Genomic DNA, 18,172 nt, shown 5'->3' with positions numbered 1-18,172 from the left:
ATAGGAATCGGGGGTCAGAAACGCCACTAGAGGCGCTTCGTTCACAAACGTGCGCTACTATACAAACACAGGCGGAGCGTGCGGAGAACGCCGCCTTTGACGCCGTCGAAGCGTAAGGAGTAACATCGTAGCTACACGCACCGCAAAGTGGCTAAGATGCATTTGATTTATTGCGCGTCCAACTGGAGTGGACTAGAATCTGTGCGATTATATCGTGCGAAATATCCCAATAGGAAGATGCCGTGCCACGCATTATTCGCCACCCTGCATCGCTGATTGTGCGAAACCGGCTCCTACCATATGCACAAGTCGAATGCTGGTCGCCAACGAACAACACGGACAGTTGCGGCAGAAGAAAGCTTTCTCGAAAGGGTGCAGCGTACGCCCTTAACAAGTACACTATGTGTATCCGGCGCCACTGATACCCCCCAACCCTCTTTCCGGCGCATTGTACACGACAAAGAAATGCATCCGTTTCATTTCCAACGCGTCCAGGCATTAAAGCCGGGGGACTGCAACAAGCGTATGGAATTTGCGCCGTGGTTTCTGTACGAATCCGCTGCAGACTGAAGCCTCGCAGCGAGCGTCCTCTTCACCGACGAGGCTGCATTCTCACTTGAGGGTGTGGTGAACGTTCACAAACTACGTACGTGGACGGATGTGAATCCATATGCTACACGTGCGCATGCCTCACAACGGGAATTTACCCTTAACGTGTGGGCTGCCATCTTCGGTGACTTTTTAATTGGGCAGTACATTCGACGGACCTCCTTGACGGCCGCACGCATGTTATATTCCTGGGAGAAGTTCTGCCGAACATGCTGAATGATGTTTCCATGCCTATTCGTCGCTGCATTCTATTTCAGCACGACGGAGCGCCCACCCATTTTAGCAGACAAGTGAGGGCACATCCGCAGGCAACCTTTCCCAGCCGCTGGATTGGTCGCGCCAGCCGCGGTGGTCTAGCGGTTCTAGGCACTTCAGTCCGGAACCGCGTGACTGCTACGGTCGCAGGTTCGAATCCTGCCTCGGGCATGGATGTGGGTGATGTCCTTAGGTGAGTTAGGTTTAAGTAGTTCTAAGTTCTAGGGGACTGATGACCTCAGAAGTTAAGTCCCATAGTGCTCAGAGCCATTTGAACCATCTGATTGGTCGCGGTGGGCCAGTCGCACGGCCACCACGGTCACCCTATCAGTCCCCAATCGATTTTTTCCTGTGGGGGTATCTGAAGGGCCTTGTGTACGAAACACCTGTTACATTGCTGGAGGACGTAGTGGGCAGGATTCTTACGACAGCAAGATGTCTTCGAGGTATACCTCGTATCTTTGAGAGGGTGCGCCATTCAATGCAGCGTCGATGTTAGGCGTGCCTCGATGCGGATGACAAATCTTGTAGTGGGCGCCCACTTGTAGCACGTGACTGAATAGCTCTAATTCCATTTAGTAGCCCGGATGGTCTTCGCTACTTTCTGACTACTGATTCTTGTTTTATGGCCGATGGGCCATGTCAGTTTGTAAACGTGTTTTTGAATCACCCGTCTATATTGAACATGTGGTCATATACCACGAAAAAATTTATTGACAGTAACAATGGCCACTGAAGCCTACGCTTACAAATAGTCTGACATACCGATGGAGTGACTGGTTGTGCATTACATCGTAGAAGTTAGGGGTCACCATTGTGTATGCGAACGAATGTAGCCATCTGTAAGATTTCTGTAAGCCTTTTCTACACGAGCGACTTCTGGTAAAAATTGATTACTCGTTGTGTTTTCGCGTCACATGCCAGAGAATGATTCACCCGCAAGCCATGTCGTGTGTAGATTGGTGATATAAGTGATCAGTTCAGTGTACCGAGCGTACTATTCTAAAAACCTAATTTCGCAGACCGCTGAATACTACGCATGGGCAGAAACAAGATACAGTGGTGTCATCTGCTAACGTGACAAGTTAACCTGATTTCGCCATGTTCACTCGTGTTGCAGTAAACGAACTAAATAGATGAACAACTTTTCTAATTAAATTTCAGTATGAGATTTTCACTCTGCAGCGGAGTGTGCACTAATATGAAACTTTCCTGGCAGATTAAAACTGTTTGCCGGACCGATACTCGAGACCTTAGCCTTTCGCGAGCAAGTGCTCTACCAACTGATCTACCCAAGCACGACTCACGCCTCCTCCTCACAGCTTTACTTCTGACAGTACCTCGTCTCCTACCTTCCAAACTTTACGGAAGCTCTCCTGCGAAACTTGCAGAACTAGCACTCCTGAAAGAGAGGATTTTCTAATAAAATTTCTTTCGACAGGGAAAAAGTCACCAATATTAAAGGAGAAAAATATTTTTTTATGTCTTTCTGCCTTCTAAACATTGTTTGACGAATTTTTATACATAGGGTGTTCAAAAAAGTGTCGAGTACTTTGAGAGGTGGTAGTACTCATCGAAATAAGAAAAATAATTCCAGTAAAAATGGGTCCGGAAATACATAATTTCTACGATAAACACGTCTTTACATGAGATGTTCAACGTGGTGTCCATTCATGACAGTGGACCCCTCTCCTTTCCGTCGTAAGGAATGACGCATCATTTGAAGTATACCCTGTTTTTGTTGTACCTGCTGGCACGCATTGAAGACGCGACCCTGTAGAGTCTGCACATCGTTGGTTGGCGTGGCGTAGACTAACTCCTTCATGTGTCCCCACAACCAAAAGTCTACAGAATTGAGGTCTGGGGAACGAGCAGGCCAAGGTGTGGGACCGCCCCGACCAATCCAGTGATCCTGTAATGTGTGCGTCAGATGATCGCGCACATTGTGGCGAAAGTGTGCTAGTGCCCCATCATTCGTGAAACACATTTGTATTTGTTGCTGCAATGGCACAGCCTCCAGCAAGGTAGGCAATAAATTAATGAGAAAGGCCACATAATGCGCCCCATTTAACCTTTGTGGTAGCATGTGTTGCTCTATTAATCTATCGCCAAGTACGCCTGCCCATATGTTGATTGAAAATCGGTGTTGATGCCCTCTTTCCTGAATTACTTGAAGAATGTGTCTGCCCATATATGCTGGTTATGTAAACTCACAATACCATCTCTTGTTAACCCTGCTTCATAGGTAAATAAAATCTTGGATGTGAACAGTGGATCTGCGACATACTTCTGCAACAGCCATTGACAGAACCGCCGTCTGCCATGATGATCCTATGGCCTTAGGGCCTGAACACGCTGTAGATGATGTAGGTACAGCAGTTGTTCATGAATTATCCCCCAGATCACGATTTTTTTGTTTTTAATTTATGGTAAGATTCTATGGGACCAAACTGTTAAGGCCATCGCTTCCTAGACTTACAAACTACTTAATCTAACTTAAACTAACGTGCGCTAAGGACAACCCACACACCCATGCCCTAGGGAGGACACGAACCTCCGACGGGTGCCCAGATCATGAAGAACCCCCGTCACCCCCTCGCAGATAAGAGACTAAAACACGCCTTCTGCAGCTGCTAATCGTCGCACACTGGTCCCAATGGTTTCTTCCACCTACAACGTAGCACACGCTCCTCCCTGTCAAATGTGCGGACTGTGCGGATCCTTCCACTGGGTACCTGTGTACTTCAGACGCTGGAAAATCTGCCGAACAGCCTATCAGAGGGCACTCTGCACTGTGGATATTTTTCAGCGTAAAGAGCGCGGGCACGCAGGCTACGTCCATTTGCTAAACCATAGCGGAATATCACATCCGCCATTTGACTTGTCGAGTAATAGGCTTCCATTGCTAACAAGTGGTGGAAGAGAGAAAATGTGAGTGTACTACACCATTTGCACGCACAAAGTGCGCAATAACAGTAAACACGTATGCAAATGCGAATCTGGAGGAAAGTATAGCACGTGTTTATCTCGGAAGGTATGCGATTCCGGACCCATGTTTATTGGACTTATTTTTCTTCTTTCAATGAGTGTTACCACCTCTCAAGGTATTTGGCACTTTTTTGAACACCATACATATATTTTCTGAGCAGATAAAAGCTGATGTTTTGAATTGTTTGGTCGAAACGTTTTATATTATTTCATTTCTTAGCAGTTTGGAGATTTTGCGATGCTGCTTTTGTCAGGAACATCCACTACGAATTTTGCTTTGGTCATTAATAAAGAACGACAGTCACTCAAAACCTTCCTTTCACTGTTCAGGTAACAAATAAGCACAGCAGGCAGCTCTCACAATACACGCAGTTTTGACGCCAATGTGTAAACGGAAACTCCCACTAGTGACACACGAGGTTCAGTAAAACAAAGATCCGTCAGGAGCGCCGCAGAAGACTCACCACTAGTAGTCGATTGAGACAAGACTGTCCCTAGTGAAAGTGGGCTTTTGTTGAGATAAATAATTTGATTGATTAAGTGTTGATTATGTCTAGAAGATGAGAGTAATCTGCCAATTTAAATATATTAAACAAAACGCTGGGGACGGGCATCTTTTGAATGACGATAATTATGTACAACCATTATTACTCTACTGTTTATGAAAATTGCGACGCCCATAAAGAATGGTCTGAATCACCCAAAAACTGAAAGATGTTTAGAACAGTCGAACTATAATAAGTGATTAAGACTGCAGAGAGATGGCGAGTACACAGGCCCAGCAGCGCCGTCTTTTATGTGCCCGAGCAGGTCAGCGTTAAGCCACGCTCAGTCGGTGCAGAGCCGTCAAACGAATTGGAAACGTGCAAGTAAGTGTCGATATTCCTCGCCGACTTCAAAGGACGCAATCTCACTACCTGACTGAGTTCTAACAGGGCAGAATGGCTGGTCTCCGGGAAGTGGGTTTGTGGTACCGCGATATTGCGGCTCTTGCATGACACGCTGCTACGACAGTGACGTGTGTGTCAAATAGGGAATAAAAGTTTCGTACACAGCGACAAGCGAGTACTGGACCACGCAATGTGACGATAGCGTGAGATGATCGCCATCTTGTCCGCATAGTGTAACCGACAGAACAGCTTCGTCAGGCTCGACGCTGGGTCACTGCAACGTGTGTGATCATCTCAGCGTCGACGGTTCGACACTGCCAGCTGTGGTCTGGACTTCCATAGCGTTGGCTTCCATTGACCAGATTCCAGCAACGTCTCAGACTGTGGACTCGTTAACGCCATTATTGCCGTGCTGAGGAGCAAAATACAGTATTTTAGGAGAAATCTCGCTTGAACCTGACCTACGGCAAGGACCCCGAACGTGTTGGACGCTACCGTCGTGAACACAGTCGGGCGGACGGTATTGCTGAGCAGCAAGGGACACACACCAAGCGTACTGCTTTGGGACGCCGTGGACTAAAACGTATGATCTCACCTCCAACCTACTGAGAGCAAGAATAACAGCAACCACAAAATCAGGGAGGGTTTTAGAGCCCGAAGTATTATCTCTCCTGCAGGTAGCGCCACATGCCATATTTCAGCAATACAATGCTCAGCCACAGATGGCGAGGGATGTGCAAGTGTTCTTTAAAGCATTATCTCTCCTGCAGGTAGCGCCACGTGCCATATTTCAGCAATACAATGCTCAGCCACAGATGGCGAGGGATGTGCAAGTGTTCTTTAAAGCATTATTTCTCCTGCAGGTAGCGCCACGTGCCATATTTCAGCAATACAATGCTCAGCCACAGATGGCGAGGGATGTGCAAGTATTCTTTAAAGCAGGGCCTCCCAACCTTTTCAGCTGGCGGACCCCATCTTCAGTCGAAAATACATGGCGGACCCCTAGTCAGTCAAGAGCACAGTAACTTTAAATTTCAGAGCAAAACCCATTGGAACTGAAAGTTCCCAATGACCCCCCTTCCCCTCCCCGCCCCCCCCCCCCACCCCCCCGAAGTATCAATAGTCTTTGGTTTAGAGATGAATGAAAACAACTTGAAATTAACGATCCAATTTGAATTCCCACTGTATCCAGGCACTTCCTAGTGGATTTACTCCCTTTGTTCAAAACGCTATAGCCTGATTAATATTACTTGGTAATTGACATTTCACACGTTGGAGATGCCTTCCTCCAAGAGCAATCGACGTCACGTCCAAACTGTTCGCTGTTGACAAGCTACCGCCTGTGGTCTGTTCACTTACACTGTTTGGCAACTGTTGTGTAAGGAGCAGGCATATTTCGTAACAGTCGTGTGTGTGTGTGTGTGTGTGTGTGTGTGTGTGTGTGGTTTTTCGTGAAATCCGAAGAAAATGTTCAAATGTTTGTAAAGTCTACGCGACTTAACTGCTGAGGTCATCAGTCCCTAGTCTCACACACTATTAACCTAAGTTTAACTTCCGCTAAGGACTACACACACACACACACACACACACACACACACACACATGCCCGAGGGAGGACTCGAACCTCCGACAGCGGGAGCCGCACCAATGTTTTGGTTTGTGTTGCCGACTGTCAAATATTATTGCCAAAGATCGAATGTTATTGCCAACTTACGAGTGCTATACACATGATTTTCAAAGAAAAAAAATGAATTTGGTGTTCACATTTTTATTCAATAATTTTACTCATTATTTTACACGATCTGGTGAAAGGTGGCCGCCTAAGGGGTCCGCGGACCACACGTTGGGAAGCCCTGCTTTAAAGAGTAACGTGTTCTGCTTCTTCCCTCACCTGCATGTTCGTCTAACACGTCGCCCGTCAAACATGTCTGGTATATGGTAGTCAGCAACTTGTTCAATCTGGTCCACCCGTAACCACTGTCGCTGCGTTGTGGACGCGTCTTCAAACCGCACGGCGATGTGTTCCCCGGCAGCGTATCTAGGCCCTCTTTGATTCCGTACTAGATTGCATCACGTGGCGGCTTCACACCTTTCTGAATTATTATGATCAAAGAGCAAGTTCAGTTCAGTAATTCTTGTAGTTAGGCTATGGCCATGTCCCTAATCTGTGGAATATATAACATTGTGATCAGATGTCTGTGTCTCAGTGTAGCAGTTTTCACGAAGAGTAGTTTATTAACTATGAAACTTTGATGATCTAAGCTGAATTCGTTAGAAAATGATATGGTGCTGGACGTCCATTTCTCATACAGGTGCATCCCGCTAAAGTGTGGGCATCGCCGATCGGCCTTCTCTCTAGGATACACCAGGTGGCAGTCTATAACGCAGCTCACTCCAAAGAACGATGCTGTGTGTGGTACAAGTGATTCACAACACGATGTTCATAGCACAATGTTCCAAATGGGGACTCGACAGCAGGCGAGCCACACGTGGACCAATCACTAGTCCAGAGGAGAAGATTGCGACTGGAAACGGGAAGCCGCCTCAAGGAATAGCGTAGCCGGATATACCGCGTCAGAAGTTGTCTTAAGATATTGCGTCTTTTCTGAGACCACACACAAAACGATATAAGTAGTTTTTATTTTGTGTTTGCGACCACACATCCAAAAACGCTCTGCGCACTATACACTGCAGGGATGTCACAGATTTCAAGCGCTCCAACCGACCAATGACGGAATGAGCAGCCTAATTCAACACCCCCCGACCCCACCTCCCTTATTAGCCCATAGGGGAACGCAGCAGAAGCAACAGCAGTAGCAGTAATGCGCTACCCTTGTGACAAACCGTGGATACGTCTTACAACTACGATGTTGAAGAACTCCCCATGAACTACATACAAGAGGAAGTATCAGGCACACTGGTAGTAGATCAAGAGCTACTTATGGATCATAAAGGGATACCTGCATGTCACTATTACGTGGACTGGTTTCTTGAATGTGAGGTTCGCTCAGAATGCTACAAGGTTCACAGGGAAGTGAGGCACGGCAGAAGCTCTCAGGCTGTGAAAGTAAGAAGAATCACCCACCAAGCTATTGAAGTGGTCTTACGCAGGCAGCGAAGGAAAAAAATTTCGACATCCAAAAGGCGTGCCGAGACAAGCGTCCAGGACAAATTAACTCATAATTAATATTTAGATCAAGAGAAAGAAAAATGAACCAATATGGCTCGTCCAGCCAGAGCTGGCACAATGTGGCAAGTGCCTGAAATCGATACATACGACTGATAAATGCATAGAGCAGTAGGTCTGCTCCACATGCAGAGGGAAGCAACCTCTATCTCGCTGCAAAAATATGGAGTAGGTGAGGTGCTCCAAATGCGAGAAGGGTCACTCTACACTACCGCTAAAACGACCAAAAAGTCCATCACCAGAAACTAGTGTGGAAACGCAGGCCCTCATCGAAGTCGTCAATATCCCGGCACCTACATACCTGGAAAGTGGCTGAAGAAGCTGTGCTGAAGGAGGATCTAATCAGCTTCAAAGACAGGCGTCCTGGGCAGTTTATTTGAGAAACTCAGAACAGCTTCAGTCCGGAACCGCGCGACCGCTACGGTAGCAGGTTCGAATCCTGCCTCGGGCATGGATGTGTGTGATGTCCTTAGGTTAGTTAGGTTTAAGTAGTTCTAAGTTCTAGGGGACTGATGACCTCAGATGTTAAGTCCCATAGTGCTCAGAGCCATCTGAGCTCAGAACATATACCGGTAAGAATGAGAACGAAATTCTAGGAAAAGACGTAATAGTTCCATTGAGTGGAAACAAGCTATACGTCACAGTACTTGACGCACTGCACTCATGGTAAAATCACTCACATATAAGCAAGAAGCAGACCAAAAAAACAGACTAATATGCTACACATACAAAACAGCAGGTAAACAGACAATCGATCCACCCTGGCGGCAAGGAACAGAGCTAGACCTCTAAATCTTCTCTTTGTACTGTAAATGCACAAGGTATGAGGAAAAAGAAAACTCTTCACGTACAGACACACCACCAAAAGAACGTATTCATACAAAAGTGTTGTGGACTGGCAAGACAGCCAATCCACAATGACGGGTAGCCGAAAGGCACGCGTTTAGCTCACGCAGGCTGGCGTGAGGTCTGCAACAGGTCAAGGTAATTAATATAGCCAATAACGTACGTAGCTGCTGCAATACTTAACTTTAATCCATAATTGGTGGACATCGGTCTGAAGGTACATGCATCACAAGATAAATAGCAAATGATAATGGCGCCTTGCTAGGTCGTAGCAAATGACGTAGCTGAAGGCTATGCTAACTATCGTCTCGGCAAATGAGAGCGTAATTTGTCAGTGAACCATCGCTAGCAAAGTCTGCTGTACAACTGGGGCGAGTGCTAGGAAGTCTCTCTAGACCTGCCGTGTGGTGGCGCTCGGTCTGCAGTCACTGACAGTGGCGACACGCAGGTCCGACGTATACTAACGGACCGCGGCCGATATAAAGGCTACCACCTAGCAGGTGTGGTGTCTGGCAGTGACACCACAAAAGGTAAAAGAAACGTGTGTTTGTGTTGGAAAAGCACTCGCATTTCCGAAATGCTGCTGTCGTTAAATGAAGGGGTTTGAAGGTAGAGGGCATGTGGCTAAACAGGGTGTCATTTTTATGTTGACGTCCCGAAATAACCTTTTGTCTTAAAAAAAATCATACAAATATTTTATAGCTACCAGGAGACATTACCATAGTGATTTCCTTTCTTGTATCTTTCTTAGTTACGAAGGTGCGAACAGCAGTACATCTTTTCTAAATAGCAGACTATATTTCGTACTACGAGGAGCGTTCAATAACTAATGCAACACATTTTTTCTCCGTCCAGTTTAGGTTGAAATAAGGCAGAAGCTGTTGTAGGACATCATGGAATATTCCCGCTTCTGCTACTACAGTTTTATGAAGTTCCGACAGATGGCGTTGCGATATGTAGCCTCTACAACGGCGCCTGTAACGGAGATGGATTCCTAGCAGAGAGAGCTGTCATTTTTTTTTTTTTTTTGGCAAAACACCAGTGCTGTGCAAATATTCATAGGCTCTTGCAGAATGTCTAAGAGGCCTGGCAGTGAATAAAGGCGCAGTGACTCGCTGGGCGAGACGTCCGTCATCATCGCAACAAGGTCGCGCAGACATGTCCAGTTTTCCGTGTGCCGGCCGGCCACACACAGCAGTGATTCCTGTCATGTTGGAGCGTGTGGAAAGTCTTCTTCGAGTCCATCGACGGAGCACAAAGGAACACCTCGCTGCTCAGCTGGAGATCTCTGTTGGCTCCGACGTCGATGAGTAAAGTGGTAGTGTGTGGTTGTACTGCCCTCCTAGTAAGGTGGCGTAAGGCCGTCACATTGAACGGTGATTATGTTTGAAACTAGGGTTTTACAGCCAGAAGACCGGGAAATAACATGGTGAATTGGTATCCTGAATAAGACCAATCTTCTTTCAGAAAAAATCGTGTTTAATTACTTATTGAGCACACTTCGAAGAGAATCCACCTCCTCTCCTGAAAAGCTGTTCAAAAACGTATCACGTAAATATCAATTAATAAAGAAATAGAAACGGGGACCCTTAGTTCCATTTTTAATACTTTAATCCATTTTGATCAATAAAGGGTTATAACACGTTAGATGAAAGAATTCATCGCTGCTTGCAGTATGGCGTGCTGTAGTGATGGCAGAAAGTGCGATACGTTCCTGCATATTTTCTGAACTTCTGGAATATCGCGGCAGAAAACGTCTTTTATGCGCCCCTAAGGAAAAACATACAGAGGAGTTAGGTAAGGAGACCGAGCAGGTCAAGACACTGCTACGCCACTATCAAACTACATTACTGGCCATTAAAATTGCTACACAAACAAGAAATGCAGATGATAAACGAGTATTCATTGGACAAATATACTAGAATTGACATGTGATTACATGTTCACGCAATTTGGGTGCATAGATGCTGAGAAATCAGTACCTAGGACAACCACCTCTGGCCGTAATAACGGCCTTGATACTCCTGGGCATTGAGTCAAACAGAGCTTGAATGGCGTGTACGGGTACAACTGCCCATGCAGATTCAACACGATACCACAGTTCATCAAGAGTAGTGACTAGCGTATTGTGACGAGCCAGTTGCTCGGCCACCATTGACCAGACGTTTTCAGTTGGTGAGAGATATGGAGAATGTGCTGGCCAGGGCAGCAGTCGAACATTTCCTGCATCCAGAAAGGTCCGAACAGGACCTACAACATGCGGTCGTGCACTATCCTGCAGAAATGTAGGGTAGAGCCACGGGTCGTAACACATCTGAAATGTAACGGCCACTGTTCAAAGTGCCGTCAATGCGAACAAGAAGTGACCGAGACGTGTAACCAATGGCACCCCGTACCATCACGCCGGGTGATAAGCCAGTATGGCGATGACGAATGCACGCTTCCAACGTGCGTTCAACGCGATGTCGCCAAACACGGATGCGACCTTCATGATGCTGTAAACAGAACCTGGATTCATCCGAAAAAATGACGTTTTGCCATTCGTGCACCCAGGTTCGTAGTTGGGTACACCATCGATGGCGCTCCTGTCTGTTCAAATGGCTCTGAGCACTATGGGACTTAACTTCTAAGGTCATCAGTCCCCTAGAACTTAGAACTACTTAAACCTAACTAAGCTAAGGACATCACACACATCCATGCCCGAGGCAGGATTCGAACCTGCGACCGTAGCAGTCGCGCGGTTCCGGACTGAAGCGCCTAGAACCGCTCGGCCACCCTGGCTGCGCTCCTGTCTGTGATGCAGCGTCAAGGGTAACCGCAGCCATGGTATCCGAGCTGATAGTCTATGCTGCTGCAAACGGAGTCAAACTGTTCGTGCAGGTGATTGTTGTCTTGCAAAAGTCCCCATCTGTTGACTCAGGGATCGTGGCGTGGTTGGACGATCCGTCACAGCCAGGCGGATATGATGCCTGTCATCTCGACTGCTAGTGATACGAGGCCGTTGGGATCCATCACATCGTTCCGTATTGCCCTCCTGAACCCACCGATTCTATATTCTGCTAACAGTCATTGGATCTTGACCAACGCGAGTAGCAATGTCGCGATACGAGAAACCGTGAGAGAGTGCAATCACAGATACTGAAGGAACTGAATTTCTTAGACTCTTCAAGATAGACGTAAACTGTCCAGAGAAAGCTTGTCAAGGAAGTTTTAAGAACCGGCTTCAAGTAATGACTCTATAAATATACAACCCTTTACGTATGGCTCACATAGAGATCGTGAGGATAAGATTTCAATAATTACTTATGCACAGAGGAATTGGAACAATCATTCTATCCACGCTCAATACGTGAATGGAACGAGAAGAAACCATAATAGCTTGTACAACGGGACGGACCCTCTGCCATACACCTCATGGTGGTTTGGAAAGTAAAGATGTAGATATAAATGTAGAACACCCTTATCACAAAATTCACCCTCATATTCAGCTGCTGTCTGACTAAAACGCCTGCACCTACTGAATGGAAGACGAACAAGATAATTATCTCGAAACCAGACAAACCCTAGACGGACCCTATATCTTACTGTTATACGTAAGAGGTAAAACTTACTCGAGCGTATTCTATGTGAACGCCTTAGGAAAAATCTTAGAAGAGAAATGGCTATTCTTTGTAATACAAGCAGCTTTCCGACGCAACCATTTTACCAATAATCGACTCTTCATATTAACGGACGACGTAGTCCAAACCTTCAACAGTCTTCCTTCAGGTAGAGCAATAAACAGTAGCACAATGGGCCGTTATATAATCTCACACGAATAGGACTCGTCAGCAAAATGGCCCCCATGATAAAGGCATACTTGAAAGTCGCAGCTGTGAGGTTTAAGTTTAAACGGAAACATTAGAGCATTCACTATTCAGGCGGGGGTACACCAAGAGAGCATTCAATCCCTACTACTGTACGCGCTGTACGAGTCATATATACCACCTACTGCCATTTCAAACGATTATGGAAGATGTGGCACTTTATGGTGATGACACTCACCAGGGAACTGCGCCCACTCGTCATTACCGATTTCGTCCAAATTTATGGTGTATGCAGGGGCTGCCAGAAATAAAAGTGACAGAAGCGGTAGATCCAGATGACCAAGTGTTTAGAAAAAAAATACTTCTGCCAGTATCTCGTCTCTTTGGATATTAGTTAAACGTCTATTCATTATCACTATCTCAGATACAACTTAACCATATAAAAATAACGTGTTTTGTGTGACGCAATCGTCGTGAGTCATCTTTTACATCTAAAGCATTGGACGCATTCTGATGCGGGTTTGGGCGAGGTATGAGCCATTTATCTGAACGAAGATTCTTCGTAATGGCCGACGCAGGGGAAGAACTATAGAACGGTAACCCAAGGGTCGTGAGGAACTTAATTTTTTGTTTTGTTTTCAAGTCTTACGCTACTTACACTGTAAATAATTCGAAATAATTCTCAGTATATTGTATTCATTAATATACTCCTAAAAGGCACGGAAAGGAAAGGTCAAGGAAAATTTAGGACTATAAATAAACTTCCAGAAAGGGATTGTAAAACTTACGCGAGAACTTATTACAGGAGACAGGGACACATTTACACTGATGTCTTTTCGCCATTTTTAAATTTTTTGTTTATATTTCAAAAAATGGTTCAAATGGCTCTGAGCACTATGGGACTCAACTGCCGAGGTCATTAGTCCCCTAGAACTTAGAACTACTTAAACCTAACTAACCTAAGGACATCACACACATTCATGCCCGAGGCAGGATTCGAACCTGCGACCGTAGCGGTCTCGCGGTTCCAGACTGCAGCGCCAGAACCGCGCGGCCACTTCAGCCGGCTTTGTTTATATTTATTGTGTTTAAAAATTTTAGTCCTATTTTTATTAAAGCACAAATTGGTATATAAATTTGTAACTCAATATTACATTTAAGACTGCAAAATAATTTTATATAGGCGCAAGTTGGTGCGTAAACGTGCCCGAGGTATGAGGCAAGTTTACACACCTGTGGGGACAGGTTTACTCATATCATACAACACAACTATGAGTAAACAAAACACACTACTAAACATTTCAAAGTATGTTTCGTTGGCAGTGAACAAATTTACAGTCTTAGGTAACATGATAAAACACAAAAAATTTTCTGGCAGTAAACACATTTTTTGGTGGACTTCCACCTGCTGGCATAATATGGCCTGCATATAAGTTTGGATATTAAAAGAAACTTCCTGGCAGATTAAAACTTTGTGCCCGACCGAGACTCGAACTCGGGACCTTTGCCTTTCGCGGGCAAGTGCTCTAGCATCTGAGCTACCGAAGCACGACTCACGCCCGGTCCTCACAGCTTTACTTCTGCCAGTATCTCGTCTCTTTGGATATTAGTTAAACGTCTATTCATTATCACTATCCCAGATACAACTTAACCATATAAAAATAATGTGTTTCGTGTGACACAATCGTCGTGAGTCATCTTTTACATCTAAAGCATTGGACGCATTCTTGATTTCTGTTTGATTGGTTATGTCGTTTGAGGCAGTAAATACAAAGTCCATTTTCAGCCTCGTCTTCAGACTGTTGCACGATTGAAGAGAAAGTAAGGAAACCTGGATGGGACATTCGTTGAGAGGAGAGTGCTTGCTAACAGATCCATTGGAAGGACTAGTTGCTGAGAGGAGATTGAGAGGAAGAAGGAGATATAAGACGATAGACGACATAAGGGGAGGCGGAAATTACGCGGACCTGAAGAGGATGACAGAAGACCGGAGATCATACAGAGTTACCATGTGGAAACCTGCCTTTGGGCAGAAGACTAATGGTCACGTCAGAAGTAGGCCTATCCACATTTTTCCTTTTTCTTGCTTTCAGCAATTTCTTGCCGTTATCAGTCCTTGCTCTCATAGAATTAATTCTTTCTGCTTGGGAGTGATTAGGTTCAAATACTCGTTTTACCAATTTCTACCTTTTGTTACCCTGTGCCTGCATTTCTTTAGATTGCGTTTCCAGCTGCTGTAGTCTTAAGGTTTCCGACAGGAACATCAGTTAGGATGGCCATGCAGAATGGATCGTATTCGTACCCCAATAGAACTAAATGAACGTGATCTATTGCCACATTTGAATTAGTTTCGAAACTGCAGCAATAACTTTCAAGCTTTGAAATTGTACTAACATACCTTGTAAAGTAGAATATTTATATATTCTCAGTTCTGAAAATTATGCTCCCTAGGAGCTTGGATACTTGAGTAACAAAATTTATTCACCATGCACAACACAAATATGTTCTTCGTGCTAAGACGGTTATTCTACTGGTGCCGTGAAGTCTGTGAGAGCCCTCAGTATAAGGCAGTGTTAGTCTTCTATTGTCGGTAACGCTCTAGCAACAATGGTTCCCTAGGAAAGTGCTCAGGTGAACGTGTACCGTGCGTAAAAGTACCATCGTCTCCCCTATAAAAACTTCAATACTTCTTTTAGTTTACAGTTCACGATTTCCATGTGCTGGGGTGATATTCATCATAAAAACAGAGGAAGCAGAAATTTTCCCGGTATCTTGCGCAAGTAATAAATGCAGCATTTCTACAATTTTTTTCTATACAAAAACAATACTCTCAAAAAATTCACCTTACTCGTTCAAGAGATAGCAAGCGAGTGAGCTTTGTAGCCATAGAGCGTTGCCCACACCTCCCGATGGGCTGCTTTTACCTGTACCGGCAACCTATTGTTCGCGTGCACATGGCGAGGGCTGCCCGTAGGTCAAAATGAAACTAACGGAATACGAATTCCTATACGCATAAATTAAATCCCTTCCTGGAAATTTTTTTGCAATCGCGAATTTTCCATTGCCTTTGCTTTACACACCTTTTATGAAAATATTAAGAAGTACAATATATTAAGTATTATTTCGATTTATTTGAAGTGTAAGTAGCGTAAAAATTGGAAATAAAAATAAATAAAAAGAAACTTTTACTTGGTAATAGCCCCACTTCTCTCGGATTACCTTTCTGTCTCCCTTTCGCTACGACAACCGCTGTCTGGCAAATACGTTAACATAAATGGCTCGTGACTCGTCCGACCCCGCGGTGAAACCGTTCTTTTTTCTGAATGCTTGACTACCTGGAGTTCCCACTTCTGTCATTTTCATTCCTGGCCAATCCCTCCAAGTAAAATAAAAATGAAATGAAATGATCGTATGGCATTGGTGGCCGGGAGGCCCCGTCCGGAGTAGTTCGACCGCCGAGTGCGAGTCTTATTGCAATGGACGCCACACTTTGCGACTCGCGTGCCGGTGATGAGGGTGAAATAATGACGAGGACAACACAACACCCAGTCCACGAGCGGGGACAAATCTCCAACCCGCCCGGGAATCGAGTCCGGGTGCGCTACATGGGAAGCAAACACGCTTCAATTTTTTTTTCTTTTGTTCTGTATTGTTCGTTGCGTTTGGTCTGGGAGGACGTCACCATACATCCGTTCCAGTTGATCATTGACTCCTTTACTCAGTTTTTTTATTACAGAGAGCGAGCAGCCCTCTGACCGAACACGGTGAGCTACCGTGCCGGCTCATTCAGCTAAGCAAGCGGACTCCCAAGTAACATAAACCTGGACGGTACTAATGATGACGAGTAGGCGAGGTGTTGTTGCACTGGACACAACTACCATTGTCAGACGCAAAACGATAACATACCTAAGACATATTGAATGTTGAATGGCCAACTGGCACGTATGGTTAAACACGTAAAAAACGCAATTAATGCTATTTAGACACAGAAACATGACCAAAAATTGACCTCAGTATGACGAAGACATTATACGCGTACAATGGGACGCAACACTAAGATTGACCTTCAATACAACTTACCTGCCGGCCGCGGTGGCCGTGCGGTTCTAGGCGCTCCAGTCCGGAGCCGCGCTGCTGCTACGGTCGCAGGTTCGAATCCTGCCTCGGGCATGGGTGTGTGTGACGTCCTTAGGTTAGTTAGGTTTAAGTAGTTCTAAGTTCTAGGGGACTGATGACCACAGCAGTTGAGTCCCATAGTGCTCCGAGCCATTTTTGAACAACTTACCTTGGCGTGTATTAGTGAAAGTACGTCGCTGGAAAGCTCATTTGATGTACCTAATGAACTAGATGGGAATAGCAAGAAGCTTGATGCTTCAAATACAAGGACGGTTTTAGGGACAGAGCGAACGACCAACGGTTCACACTTATACTGATGAGCTAAAACATTATGCCTGCTTCCCACCACGACACTGAAGGTGACACTGATCACGTTTCGGGCACATGGTGCGGTAAGGAAGTTACTCTATACGAGGTCATTCCGTGATGATGTTACTGACTTTCAGAGCCGATTGAGAAGGGCAAATCTATCAATTTGAACCAAAGGACCCTAGTCCGGAAACGACGTAACCGAAAAGTATACGCGAACATCTACTCACGTTTCGTCTTAGCCTTGCGCAGCGCTGGAGCTACGGCTCCCAACTTCCGAACCCTGATCATGACTTACGGAATTCCCGTTGAATACTTCCCAATATCCCCAGATAATTTTCCCTGTTGACGGACATGTAAGGGCGCACGTAACTTGATGTTAGACAGACCGAAAATTGTAAGTCTACGGTACACTAATTCCGTTTACCCACACAACAGTTGCTCCAAATGTCCTCCACCAGCGACGCTGAAAGGCATGACACCGTTGCTCAAAGTTCTTTTATTTATTTATTGTTCCGTGGGACCAAATTAAGGAGAAGTCTCCATGGTCATGGAACGAGTCAATGCATGAAATTATAACACGATAGTAGAAACAGATAAAATGAAATATAAGAAACGTATTCAGGCGACAATTCGTAAGTTTAAATAAAGAAAATCAACAATGTAACACTGGAATTTACTTAATTTTTCAGCTCTTCCAGGAGCTCCTCGACAGAATAGAAGGAGTGGGCCATGAGGAAACACTTCAGTTTAGACTTAAAAGTGTTTGGGCTACTGCTAAGATTTTTGAGTTCTTGTGTTAGCTTATTGAAAATGGATGCAGCAGAATAGTGCACTCCTTTCTGCACAAGAGTCAAGGAAGTGCATTCCACATGCAGATTTGATTTCTGCCTAATATTAACTGAGTGAAAGCTGCTAACTCTTGGGAATAAGCTAATATTGCTAACAACAAACGACATTAAAGAAGATATATACTGTGAGGGAAATGTCAGAATTCCCAGACTATTGAATAGGGGTCGACAAGAGGTTCTCGAAATTACACCACATATAGCTCGAACAGCCCGTTTTTGAGCCAAAAATACCCTTTTCGAATCAGAAGAATTACCCCAAAAAATAATACCATATGACATAAGCGTATGAAAATATGCGAAGTAGACTACTTTTCG

General features: G+C 45.1%; 1 protein-coding gene across 2 annotated transcripts in view; it reads right to left on the bottom strand.

Annotated features, from left to right (window-relative positions):
• LOC124555132 (MAM and LDL-receptor class A domain-containing protein 1-like) overlaps positions 1-18,172 on the bottom strand; it is a 1,074,113-nt gene that overhangs the window by 916,766 nt on the left and 139,175 nt on the right. The gene's annotated exons all lie outside the window — the stretch shown is intronic.

Source organism: Schistocerca americana, chromosome X (genome assembly GCF_021461395.2).
Source record: "Schistocerca americana isolate TAMUIC-IGC-003095 chromosome X, iqSchAmer2.1, whole genome shotgun sequence".
In the NCBI taxonomy this organism is placed as follows: domain Eukaryota; kingdom Metazoa; phylum Arthropoda; class Insecta; order Orthoptera; family Acrididae; genus Schistocerca; species Schistocerca americana.
The sequence above is the reverse complement of the archived record's forward strand: the minus strand, read 5'-3'. Positions and strand labels throughout refer to the sequence as shown.